A 13,608-nucleotide genomic window follows, 5' to 3' on the forward strand; every position below is an offset into this window, starting at 1 on the left:
TCACCATTTTCATCCATGATCAAAACTGACCCAAAATAATTATTCAACATACCCTTATCTTCATTTACAACATCATTTGTAAATAACTACCCATAATATTTATTTAATTAACAGGATGTGGGTTAATTGCCCAAGCTATAACTGTGCTTGAACTGAATGACTTGCTTGGCCATTTCAGAGGGCAGTTAACTATCAAGCACATTAATATGGTCAGGGGCCATGTATAACCTAAAATAAGGATATTTGTTTTTATGACAATCCAATAGTTTCACGGTCACTATTGCTGATACTGGCTTTTTATTGCAGGTTTTATTTTTCTAATTAATTAAATTTAAGTTCTCCACTTGTCGTGATAGTTTTGAATCCATATTTTCAAATCATTAGACACAGCCTTTGGGTCCTGAAATTTAACTACTTCACCACCATAACCAATAAACATTTCTTATAGGGACATATAATCAAGCTTCTGCATTAATGTACATGATATAACTCTGATGGCCATGAATTTCCAATATACCATATCTGACACAAAATACTATCATTTGCTCCTACCTGCTCTCAAGATGTGAACTTGAAACCAAATCACCAATGTAAAGTACGGGCGTCCAATGTTATGTTGGTAAATTGGTTTATTATTGTCACATATACTGAGATACAGTGAAAAACTTAGTTTTGCATGCCATCCATACGGATCATTTCATCACATCAATACATTGAGGTAGTACAAGGGAAAAGCAATAACAGAATGCAGAATATAGTGTTACCGTTACAGAGAAAGTGCAGTGCAGGCAGACAATAAGGTGCAAGGCCATAACAAGGTAGATTGTGAGGTCAAGAGACCATCTTATCGTACAATGGGACAGTTCAGTAGTCTTATAACAGCGGGATAGAAACTGTCCTTGAGCATGGTGGTACATACTTTCAGGCTTTTGTATCTTCTGCCCGATGGGAGAGGGAGACAAAAGAATGTCGGGGTAGATGGGGTCTTTGATTATGTTGGCTGCTTTACCGAGGCAACAAGATGTGTAAACAGACAGGAGAATGTTGAGCTGGTAATCTGAAGATGTTATAACATAAACTTAAACAGACCACTAACTACTATTCTAACACAACTGAAATACAATAAATGACTTTGCCCACACACCTATTTGAAAACACTTTGAAAAGAAATTGATGTATTTTGTTCGAAGAGTAATTCAAGCATGTTTTAACTTTCTACTGCATCGCATCTCAAAGCAACACCTGTTTCTACCAACCTATTTTTCTCACGTCTTTCTCCAAAATACAGTTTGGCAGACTGAGAAATAGCATTGCTTGCCTGAACATGCTTTTCGTCAATTGAAATCTAGCCAGAAAGATTTAACAGCAACATTAGATGAGATGACAATGGTTGAAGGCATGTTATTCCTGTGAATGGCTATTTTCTATTTGTGTTTTAAATCTTTAAAATCTGCAAATCATTCGCAGGAATAACATGGTAGCTTCTGTACATCCAGTTTTATTTTGTCTTAATTCTATGGTCCACATTTTCTGGTCTTTGCAAATGTGGATTTTTTTTTTAATTGGTGTTCTTCCTGTCTTGGGCAGTCTTTTGGTTTAAGGATGACTTGCTTCCACTCTGTGCATTCTAAGGTGGGTGATGAGGCCATTATGGGATCTGCAGAGTCTACCACAGGTGGTGTATGAGGTGCTTGATGGGACAGGCAGGTGGGTAATTTGGAAGGTACCACCATTTACATTGGACTTCTGTGAGTACCTAACAAAGTGGCTTGAAGTTCTCAATGCCATCCTGAATGTCCCTTCCCTATCTTGAGCAGTGATGGGCCAGGGATTCCCATGAATAGGTGGGGATGTTCCATGTATTCAAGGAGGCTTTGAGAACAACCTTATCGTTTCTTCTGTCTGCTTGCTAATTTCCTGCCTGACAAAAGTTGGAATAGAGTGCCTGTTTTGGGAGTCTGGTCTTAACCATGTGAACGAGAGCTGGTTGAGCACGATCAGAGCCTCCATGTTGGGTTTGTTGGTCTAGAAGAGGGTGAACTTATCCTGCTGATGGATTTGGAGACTTTTGAAGGGATAGTGTTGAGGTGCCCACTATAGGTAGACCATGTCTTGGAATCACAGGAGGGGCTTGAGCTTTGAAGCCATTTCAAATTCTTGAATCTTCAAACACTCTTTTCCTCAGGTAGTGAGGAACAGTAGCAACATTTAAGAAGCATCTGGATGGGTTCTTGAATGAGCAAGGCATAGATAGGCGTGATGGTTGCCATTGACACGGTGGGCCCAAGGGACTATTTCTGACCTGTACAACTCTATGATTCTGTCTCTCAAATGAAGCACTGACACCCGAATTTCATCATCAGTGTTGGCCTTTGCTGAGGGGTGGTTCCCAAGATACGGGGACTGGTCCATGTTTTATAGAATCTTGTCATAGAGTCATAGAAACATACAGCATGGAAACAGGCCCTTTGACCCACCGAGTCCGCACTGACCATCCACCAACCATTTACACCAATCCTACATTAATCCCATTTTTCTGTTCTCCCACATTCCTATCAACTCCCCCAGATTCTACCACTCACCTACACACTAGGGGCAACTTACAGTGGCCAATTAACCCATTTTATTGTCAGAGAGCAATGTTGCACAGCTTGAACCTTTGATAGAGGACTGTTACTTTGCTAAATAAAAGGCTCATTCTCTTGAAGGCTTCACTGGACAAGTTGATGATGATTTGGAGTTTGGGATATGCACCCCCACAGGCGCTGTCTGCACACTGCGGCTTGGTGACTGAATTTAGAGTGACGTCAGAGGCAACAGTGGTTGAGCAGTTTCCCATTTTGTTGATTAACTCCACTCCAGAGGGAAGCACGTTGGGAGGTGACATGCAAGAAAGTTCGACTGAAGTTGGGATGATGATGCAGCCTTGCTTGGCAACACTTTGCAGTTAAATTGGACCTGGTGTGGACTCATTGGTTAAAGACCATGTCACGCATGCCATCATATAGCAGGTGGAAGATGGAGGGAGATTTTTGAGGGCAGCCAAATTTAAGAAGGATTTTCCATTGCCTCTCTTAATCCTCTAGGAGAACACGATTAGCAAGGACGGAGGAGGGAACCTCATTCCAAAGGAGTCCTCCTCCTTACAAAATGCTTGTAACATGATCTTGTCAAAGTTGAGTTTATTGTCATATGTACAAGCACACATGTGCACAGGTGCACAAGCACACATGTGCACAGGTGCAATGACAAACTTGCAGCAGCATCACAAGGGCATAACATCTGATCCACAACATTCACAAGAAAAACATAAATTATATAAAATTATACAAGAAAGAACACAATTAGAACAAAAAAAAGCAAAGTCCACTGTGGTACAGAGTGGTCATGGTGTTGCTATACTGAGGAAGTGATTAGGGTTGTGAAGGTTGGTTCAAGGACCAGATGGTTGAAGGGAAGTAGCCGTTTTTGAACCTGGTGGTGTGGGATTTCAGGCTTCTGTACCTCCTGCCTGATGGTAGCTGCAGGAAGATGGCATGGCCCAGAGGGTGGATGGGAGTCTTTGATGATAGATGTTGCCTTCTTGAGGCAGCACCACATGTAGATACTGCTGATCGTGGGGTGGAATGTGCCGGTGACGTAATGGGCTGAGTCCACTACCCTGTACAGCTTCTTACATTCTTGAGCATTCAAATTGCCGTACCAAACCATGATGCAACCACTCAGAATACTTTCAACAGTACACCTCTAGAAGTTGACATGCTGAACCTCCTTAACCTTCTAAGGAAGTAGAGATGCTGGAGTGCCTTCCTTGTGATTGCATCTATGTGCTGGACCCAGGACAGGTTATTTGCTGTGTTAACACCCAGGAATTTAAAGCTGCTGACCCTCTCCACCGCCAATCCGCTGATGTGGACTGGCGCATGTTCGCCCTCCTTCCCTTTCTTGAAGTCAACGATCAGCTCTTTAGTTTTGCCGACATTGAGCGAAGGGTTGTCGTTGCGGCGCCACTCAACCAGGTGTCCTATGTCATTCCGGTACACTGATTCATCACCACCTGTGATTCATCCAACAACAGAGGTGTTGTCACTGAATTTGTATGTGGCTTTGGAGCTGTGCTTAGCCACACAGTCATGTGGGTACAGGGAGTACAGCAGGGGGCAAAACTCACAGCCTTGAGGTGCACCTGTGTTGATAGTCAGCGAGGAGATGTTGTTGCCAATCCTCACTGATTGAGGTCTGCTAATGAGGAAGTCGAGGATCCAGTTGTAAATAACTAACATCCTGTTTCATGAGAGAGCCAAGCATATGATGTGATAGGGACATTTCCAATCCACATCACCCACGCCATATTAAGTTGCAATATCAGTTGGAATGGCCACTGCCTAACAGTTCTGTATCTCCATTAACAAACAATTTGCTGGAGGAACTAAGTGGGTCGAGCAGCATTTGTGGGGGGAAAGGAACTGTTGACTTTTCGCTTTGAAACCCTGCATCCTGTATCTCCATCAGCCTGCCCCAGCACAACAACAACAGAAATACGACCAGAAGGAAATCAGTGTTGAAGGCCCCATAGACTCTGCAGAGAAACCTCTTCTCAGACAATGCCTCACAGACAGCTCGAAGACTCCCAACCTATCAAAGCTGCAGAGTGTCAACTGCCTCTGAACTGCCCTGACATCAACTGTAATTAACAACTGCAAAGAAACTCTTTGCTTCACTCCCAGAATATACTAGGATTGGTGCAATGAGAATGACCTGGAGCTGATTAGCCAGAAATACAAAACATTCTTGGATTGAAGGTCCATCATGTCTCGAGAACCAGCTCCCTGGGCAGCTCAAGGCCAAGGCCAATAGAAAACCCATGGCCCTAAGAACAGATGATGGGTAGAAGGAATGCAAGAAGTCCACAACTTAAAGATAACCATGACATGTGTGGGCTTCTCAGTGCTGTCAAGACCATCTATGATTTATATATCGAGGGGCCCAGCCTGCTGAGAAACAAGAACCCATATCCCTCCAAACCTTTCCTATCCACGAACCTGTCCAAATGTCTTTTAAACATTGTAATTGTACCTGCCACTACCACCTTCTCTGGCAGCTCGTTCCATATACCCACTGTTTGGAAGAAAAGCAGGAGACTCATTCCTCACTCAGTGTTACTCATCTGATCATTTTCACAACACTGTTTCTGGGAGGTTGCTGTGCACAGTTTACTCTCGTTGTTATGTGCATTATGACAGTGACTATGCTTTAAAACTGACCATTATTGGCTGGAAAGCGCTTTGGATATGGGGAAGTTTGGCCCCATTTCAATATGGCATGAGACGATTAACAGTCTTAAATTTTCCTATTTTGCACAAAACACCGGCGAGGCTGGTGTCTTCCAGTCATCTGCACGCAGTTTAAAATCTGTGAGCCCAAACCTGCTTCAGAGTATTGAACATATTAATATTTGAATACAAATAACCTTTTTAAATAAGATACAAAATTGCTGGAAGCTACAGTGATTGGCAGAATATGTATAAATTATTTGTGGCTATATTATTTACCCTTTAATTATACACATCAATGACATGGAAAGAAAACCTCAATATATATTTCATTAACTGTAAGGTCATTAGAAAATTATGCTGTGCAGAAAATCCATATCACACTGTACTTTGGAGAACTTGTGAGCATGTTTTATTAAATACAATTGATCATGTTGAATTACTAAATTACTTACTGGTTGCTGCCCACTTTGTGGGGAAGAGGTGTAAGGTGAACACTATTTCATCAATATTGTTTAATTTATTTGATTTATTAAATCAGCATGTCAGAATCTTTGAATGGAAGTTAATCAGAAGAATCAAATGGATCGCTTTTGTTTCATCGAGTTTGCAATGTCACCCAAGTATAGAAAGCTTGCTTATATATCAAGGTTAGAAGTACTGGGTGATGTTCCTGCTTCGGTTCCCTGAGGTGACACAGCTGATAATGGTACCCAACATTGCACCCAGTTTTGGGGAAGCAGTTTTCTCTTTTGAGTTCCTGCTCAAAACTTATTCACATTTCATAAAGTGCACAATTTGCCAGCACTCAGTATAATCAGAGAGCATTTCAGCTTTCATTTGAAGAAAGATAATTGATTTAAAAGGTAGCCCTGGACATATTCAAGAGAGGGGATTTGATGCAATTTGAACAGTGCAATTGAAAATGGGTCTATTGCAAAAACAGTATTTATAATCACAGTGATTAGATAGGTGGAATGATGGGGAATCTCAGCAAGACAGGACCCTGGTTCTCTCTGTAAGTCTGAGATTTCCACATTCAACAGCCCATTTGGGGAAGTTCTGTACTTTCCTTTTATGTTTGATCCAACAAGAGCAGGACCCACTGTCTCATGAGATTTCCTGGCAAATTATTTCCTTCAGAGCTGGCTGTTCCAGCTCAGTAGATAACCCTCTTGTTTCTCTGGGTCAGAAGGCTATGGGTACCTACCTCAGTTTGGAGACACTTTTAGTATTTAGGCTAGGCCTCACTGCAGGAATGCCTGTACCTTTTGTTGTTAGGCAACCTCTACTACTTTCTATCAGCCAACAAGGCCATATGCCATTCCGCTTCCCCTGGTCTCTGTCCTATCACAGACCTTCCCTTTAGTTCTCTCTGCCTCTCCCCCACCTTTATCTGCAACTTAAAAACTTCTTTATCCCTTAACTTTTCCCAGTTCTGACGAGCTCTGTTTTTCTTTCTGCACAGATGCTACCTCACTCACTGAGTTCTTCCGGCATTTTCTGGTTTTATGTTGGTGCTATACTTGTTGTCTTATATACATCACCAGAAAGCAAATTGGTTCTAAATTATTCATTAATTGGGAGTCACGTTGGGGTATCTGTAATCAGTTTTGTTATTGCGTTGGAAAAAATGCATTCAAAACTTTAAAACATGTTTTTCCATCCAATGAACCAGTATTTGCAAAACATACAAATCAGCACAATAGTATAAACTTCCAATAGCGTTAAAACGTTAGAAACGAAAGCAAGGGTCATAGAGTCATAGAGTTATACAGCATGGAATCAGGCCCTTCGGCTCAACTAGTCCAGGCCGACCAAGGTGCCTTCCTGAGCTAGTCTCATTTGCCTACATTTGGCCCATATCCCTCTAAAACTTAACTATTGATGTACCTGTCCAAATGTCTTTTAAAAGTTGTAATTGTACCCGCCTCTACCACTTCCTCTGGCAGCTCGTTCCATATATCCACCACCCTCTGTGAAAAAACTTGCCCCTCAGGTCCCCTTTAAATCATTCCCCTCGCATCTTAAACCCATGCCTTCAAGTTTTAATCTCTCCTACCCTGGGAAAAAGACCTTATCCTATACCCCTCATGATTTAATAAACCTCTATAAGGTCACTCCCTCAGCCTCCATCACTGCAGGGAAAACAGTCCTCGTCTATCCAGTCTCTCTTTATAACCCAACAACATCTTTGTGAACCTTTTCTGAACCTTCTCTAGCTCAATCATATCCTTCCTATAGCGTGGTGACCAGAACCACACACACTACTCTAAGTGCAGTCTCATCAATCTCTTGGACAGCTGTAACATGATATCCCAATTTTTGCATTCAGTGCCCTGTCTGATGAGGGCAAGCATGTCATACACCTTCTTCATCACTCTGTCTACCTGTCCCGTCACTTTCAGGGAACTATGTAATTGTATCCCTCAATCTCTAAGTTTTACGACACTCCCCAGGGCCCTGTCATTTACTGTGTATATCCTTCCCTGGTTTATCTTCCCAAAATGCATGACTTCACACTTGTCTGAGTTAAATTCCATCTGCCATTTCTTGGCCCACTTTCCCAGTTGCTCTACGTCCTGTTGTAACCTTAGACAACCTTCTTCATTGTCCACCACATCACAAGTCACAAGTCAAAGGGGTCTTGAATAAACTCAGTGACTGTGCCTCCACTGCCCTTTTGGGTAGAGAATTCCATGCATTGCCAATTGTCTGGGTGAAGAAATTACTCCTCATCTCAGTCCTATTTTGAGTTAGTGATCCTTCCTGGTTACAGAACACCCAGTCAGAGGAAACCTTGTCTCTGCATCTACCCTGTCCTGCCCAATTCGCTCCATGCTCATTCTGACCCACTTCTTGATTGATCTTTTTTTTCAATTTGAGCAAGAGATTGTGAAAACTAGATGTGTGCGAGATTTACTTTGGCTTCTAAATTTTTTTATACCAATTTCAGGTGAATTAAGGCCCAAAGCCCATTGTGATCAAAAGGAAATCTGCTTCCTTCCATTTCCTTCACATAAACAGAAAACGCTGAAAATAGGGCGGCACAGTAATGTAGCGGTTAGTGTATTACAGTGCAAGTGACCCGGGTTCAATTCCCGCCACTGTCTGTAGGGAGTTTGTATGTTCTCCCCATGAATGCGTGGGTTTCCTCCGGTTGCTCCAGTTTCCTCCCACATTCCAAAGGCGTACGGGTTAGGAGCTGTGGGCGTGCTATATTGGCACCGGAAGCGTGGCGACACTTGCGGGCTGCCCCCAGAACCTTCTATGCAAAGATGCATTTCACTGTGTGTTTCGATGTGCATGTAATAAAGATATCTATCTTAAATACTGAGTAAATCAGGCAGCATCTGTGGAGAGAGAAAAACTGAGTTAATGTTATAACCGGATGACAATCTCTGGCCTTAACACTCTTTTTCCCCTCTCCACAGACACTACCGGATTTGCTGAGTATTTTCATTATTCCCTTTTACTTCAAATTTCCACGGACTGCTGTGTTCTACGACTAACACTTCCAGGATTACATTTTTTCTTTCTACTGTCCTCATTCACCTCTCTCAAGATACACTCCTCCAGACGGACCCCTGGTTAACAAGCATTCATCGCCCTCTCTTAGATGGCCCCTAGAGCAGTTGTATCTCCTTGACAATCTTGGTCTCCACCATATCATAGACATTCCCCCTGTTCTCTTCACCCCAACCTCTCTGCAACTTAAATCACACTTGGTTTCACACTCTTCCAGTTCTGATGTGAGTCGATCTGCTTGAAACGTAACCCTGTTTCTTTCTGCACAGACACTACTATTATTTTCTGTTTTAATTTCAGGATTTCAGCATCTGCAGTATTTTGATTTCCTACCTTCCTTCATATCAGACTTTCGAATGAGACAATAAATAAAGGCCCTCTTACCCTCTCAGGCTGTATAAAAGTATCCCAGCAATTTTGTCAAAGAAGGACTGGGAAGTTATACCCATGTCCTAGTTAATTCCTGATGCTCGTATCAATGTTCCTAAAGCAGATTATCTGTTTATTACTGCATTACTTTTGGTGGAAGCTTGCTGTGCACAAGTTGACCGCTACATTTCTTCATTTACAATAGTTCAAAAGTAAGTTATTTTGGGGCATTCTGAAAGGAATATGGTAGGCACTACAGAAATGTAAGTCTTTCTCATTAGCACAACAGCAGAGTCAATACCTTTAAAAAGCTCAGGAGGAGAATTGCCTGGGGTAACCTTTTACAATGCTGGCACACCAGAGCAATGCTTCCTGCTCAGGACATTTTAATCTTGCAACAAATTATAACTTTAGTGCGAAAAACTGATGAACACTTGTGTGTCATTAGCTAAAGTAAAAAAAAAGAAGCATTCTGATCAATATGTAACACCAGTTTTGGGTCACTTCCTCACCTCACTGAACTAAATGTTATTCAGTGAAAGGGGAGGATTATTGAAAGTGACATTCACTAATCAATGGTTTATTAATGATAAATTTAGGGAATTGCATAGTTAAAATTTACTAAATGTTAAATCTGTGTTCGGTGTGGTTCTTTGCCAGATAAATCAATGGAGCCAAACAAGGCAGCTAATAATATTGGCTCATGCAAAAAGATTTTTGTAATGTTTTACAATATATTTAACAATCAATATCTGATAATAGTCTAACATTTGGGAAACCAGCTTTATGAGAGAAACCAACTGTTATGTTTCTATTTTATATGAATTCATGTGCCAACATCAATATAACATCAAAATCTATCCTAAGGACCAAATCCCTGCAGAATTCCTGACCGTTCCATGTAGAACTACTGGTATTTACCTCTGGAGCTGCATGGATGTTTGGAATTCATGCATTTTGTGGGATTTTTCCCAATCACACTCTGACTTTGCAGGGAGAAGGATAACCGTAAGACAGAATTTTTCTTTGTAATAAGATAGAATTTTTCTATTTAATTGTTTTTTAGTGTACTTAAATACTTAATCTTTTAAAACTTTTTAGCAGAATTAAAAGAGTTTAAAGTATACTAAATTTAGTTTTTGTATGCTCTTCCGAGATATTCACAGACACCCATTCTCTTTGACAGCTGGTAAGACTGGAGGAGTGCGCTTAACCAGCTGTCAATGCATTTCCATTGGTAGTGCCTAATATTTACACTTGAAAGGCCATATGCCCGGATCGATCTTGTAACTCAGGTGGGAGCCAGCCTTCTTGTGGGAATTAATTCCAGAAAACTCACTCCAGGCTAGGAAGAGGCAAGTCAGCAAAAAGTATGGGTGGCTGTTGTTGCTCAGCAGAACGTTCAGATGAGCATTTCAAGTTCAAGTCTATTGTCATGGGCATACACACCCAGGGTATAAATGCCATGAAAAATAGCTTTTTGTAGTACCAGCACAGTACATTACAAAAGTGACAAACATAAATAAGCTAAAATTAACATAAATTCTACATAACTTACACAACAAAACAAACAAAAATAACATAACAACCTTAGTGCAAGTTGGGGGAAATATAGTCCGAGGAAGAATTAAGGTTTTTCAGGTCAGTTCAAGAACCTGGTGGCTGTGGGGAAGAAGCTGTGTTGATGTTGTTCAGATGTCTTAGGCCTGGATTCTGTATCTGTAACTTAGTGAAGCTGGCAGATCCACCATCAACACTGTGAAACCTGCAGCAACTTCAGGACTTCTGCACATGCGTAGTTTGACACAAATCTCCCAGAGGCGCTGTGTTAGTGGTGTGACACTCCTGCACAATCTGTGCAACCTTTGCCACTGCAAGTAAGTCAGTTAAAGTAAAATGAATTTCAGGTATTAATGAACTTGCCTTGCTCAAAATACCCTGAAAATCTCATATTTAATAGCTTACTGAACAGTAATTATTATTCAGCAAGTTCTCTGACTCTTAAACAAAGCTATATTTCTTGATCGTAATTCCCATAGATAAATATATTTTTAAAAAAATAACATATTTTAAAGTAATTGTTTTAAAAAAGTTTGTGGTGTTTAAGCTTCTGTCTTAATCTTAACGTGAGTGTTTTGGTCTTTACCTCACAGTCTGTAAGATGTTAACAGTTGCCATCTGTGAGAATCCTTCAGCCAATTTGATGGCAGCTCTCCTGTTTCTACAAGTATATTGCAGCTTATCAATAGCTGTTGATAAACTAATATGTCCAACAAGGGGCAAAACTTCTGTGGAAAGGTGAAAGAGCTGGGCTTGTTCTCCATAGCAAGAGAAGGTTAACTGAAGGTTTAGAGTCATAGCATCATAGAGCATGGAAACAGGCCCTTCGGACCATCAACCACTCTAATCTTATGTCGATCCCACTTTTCTTTGTTCTCCCCACATTCTCATCAACTTCCCCCAGGTTCCACCACGCATCTGCACACTAGGGACAATTTACAATGGCCAATTAACTAACCAACACCCATGTCTTTGGGATGTGGGATGAAACTGGAGCACCTGGAGGAAACCCCCACGGTCATAAGGAGAACATGCAAACTCCGCGCACACAGCACCCCAGGTCAGGCTTGAAGCCAGGTCTCTAGCACTGTGAGGCAATGGCTCTATTAGCTGTGCTACTGAGACACCCATTTGTTAGAGGTTGAAGCAGTTTCCAAAGAAAAAAAATAAAAACAGCTGTTTCCAGTGGCAGGAGAGTCAGTAACCAGTGGAAAAAGATTTAAGGTAAACGACAGAAGACACTAGGAGAATTGTTCATGCGGCAAGCTCCAGAAAGGGTGGCGGAAGCAGGTTGAAAATTTTTTTTCTAAAATGCCTCAGCAGAATCACAATCTAAGTTCCAACTTCAAAGGAGTACTATGCATTGAAGCGTGTGACAATTCTATTCTCCACACATTGTAATCAGAGTTGATACCCAAGAAATATTTTAGCATTTTTCTTCTTCATCGTGGACTTCATTCATACTTACATAACATAAATATTGCCTAATATTGCCTTCAGTGTTGTGGAGCTAGCTGTCAGTTCCATTTGTGTGGCCCATCTAATAATGTCTCTGCCATTGAGACATGCTCAGATCATTTCTCCTGTGCATGAATGCGTAGTCTACCAGTCAATATCAGTATTAAAGGGGAGTACCTGAGAGTGGGATGTGAATGCTCTGTCCATCTTAAATATTAGAGCCTTGTTTAAATATAATGCCACAGTTATCCCACTGGACCAGCCGCATAAGTACTCTGGCCAGAACAGTAAGTCGAAGTCAAAGTTGAGTTTATTGCCTTATCCACAACTACATGTATGCACAGGTGCAATAAAAAACGTACTTGCAGCCAGAACAGTAGGTCAGAGGCTGGGTGTCGTGCAATGTGTCACCCACCTCCTGACACCCCCCCAGCCTCTCCACCATCCTTGCCTGGAGGAGTGCAGCCCTGACTGAAGCTTGACATCATCCAGGACAAAGCAGCCCCCTTGATTGACTGCCCATCTCCATTGTAAACATTCGTTCCCTCCACCACTGGTACAGTGTGGCTGCAGTGTGCACCATCTACAAAATGCACTGCAATTACTTGCCCAGACTTCTCTGACGTAACCACTCAAACCCATGAACTCTATCACCAATAAGGACAAGGGCAGTGGATGCATAGGAATACCACCACTTGCAGGTTACCCTCCAAGTTGTACACCATCCTGACTTGGAAATATTGATAATTGGTAATTGGTTTACTATTCTCACATGTACTGTGAAAAGCTTTGTTTTGCATGCCATCCATACGGATCATTTCATCACATCAGTACATTGAGGTAGTACAAGGGAAAAGCAATAACATAATGCAGAATATAGTATTACAGTTACAGAGAAAGTGCGGTGCAGGCAGACCATAAGGTGCAAGGCCATGACAAGGTAGATTGTGAGGTCAAGAGTCCATTTTATCGTACAAGAGGACATCCTTCATCATTGCTGGATCTACACCCTGTAATTCCCTCCTCAACTGTACTGTAGGAGCACATTCACCAGAGGGCCAACAGAGGTTCAGGAAAGTGCTCGGCATCACCTTCTTAAGGGCAATTCAGGATGGGCAATAAATGATGACCTTGATAGCTATGCCAAGCTCCCATAAATGAACAAAGATTTCAGTTAATGATGTGAATGGGGTGAGGAAGGTGTGAATATGCAGGTAACAGCACAGGGGAGCTGGTTCAAAGAGACCTCAAAGCTTTAACGTGAGGCTCAACCCTAAGGAACACCACTGCTGATGTAACCAGGCAAATAATTTTACACGTGACAACCGTGCTTCTTTCAGTCCAGGATCAGACTCCTATCAGATTTACCAGGCATTTTATTCAGTTTGCCTGCAGGGAGCAGGGAACAGTGTGAATAAGT

General features: G+C 41.7%; 1 protein-coding gene across 1 annotated transcript in view; it reads left to right on the top strand.

The window, feature by feature from the left end:
* ofcc1 (orofacial cleft 1 candidate 1) overlaps window positions 1-13,608 on the top strand; it is a 118,585-nt gene that overhangs the window by 88,050 nt on the left and 16,927 nt on the right. The window lies entirely within an intron of this gene.

Source organism: Pristis pectinata, chromosome 9, assembly GCF_009764475.1.
Source record: "Pristis pectinata isolate sPriPec2 chromosome 9, sPriPec2.1.pri, whole genome shotgun sequence".
Classification (NCBI taxonomy): domain Eukaryota; kingdom Metazoa; phylum Chordata; class Chondrichthyes; order Rhinopristiformes; family Pristidae; genus Pristis; species Pristis pectinata.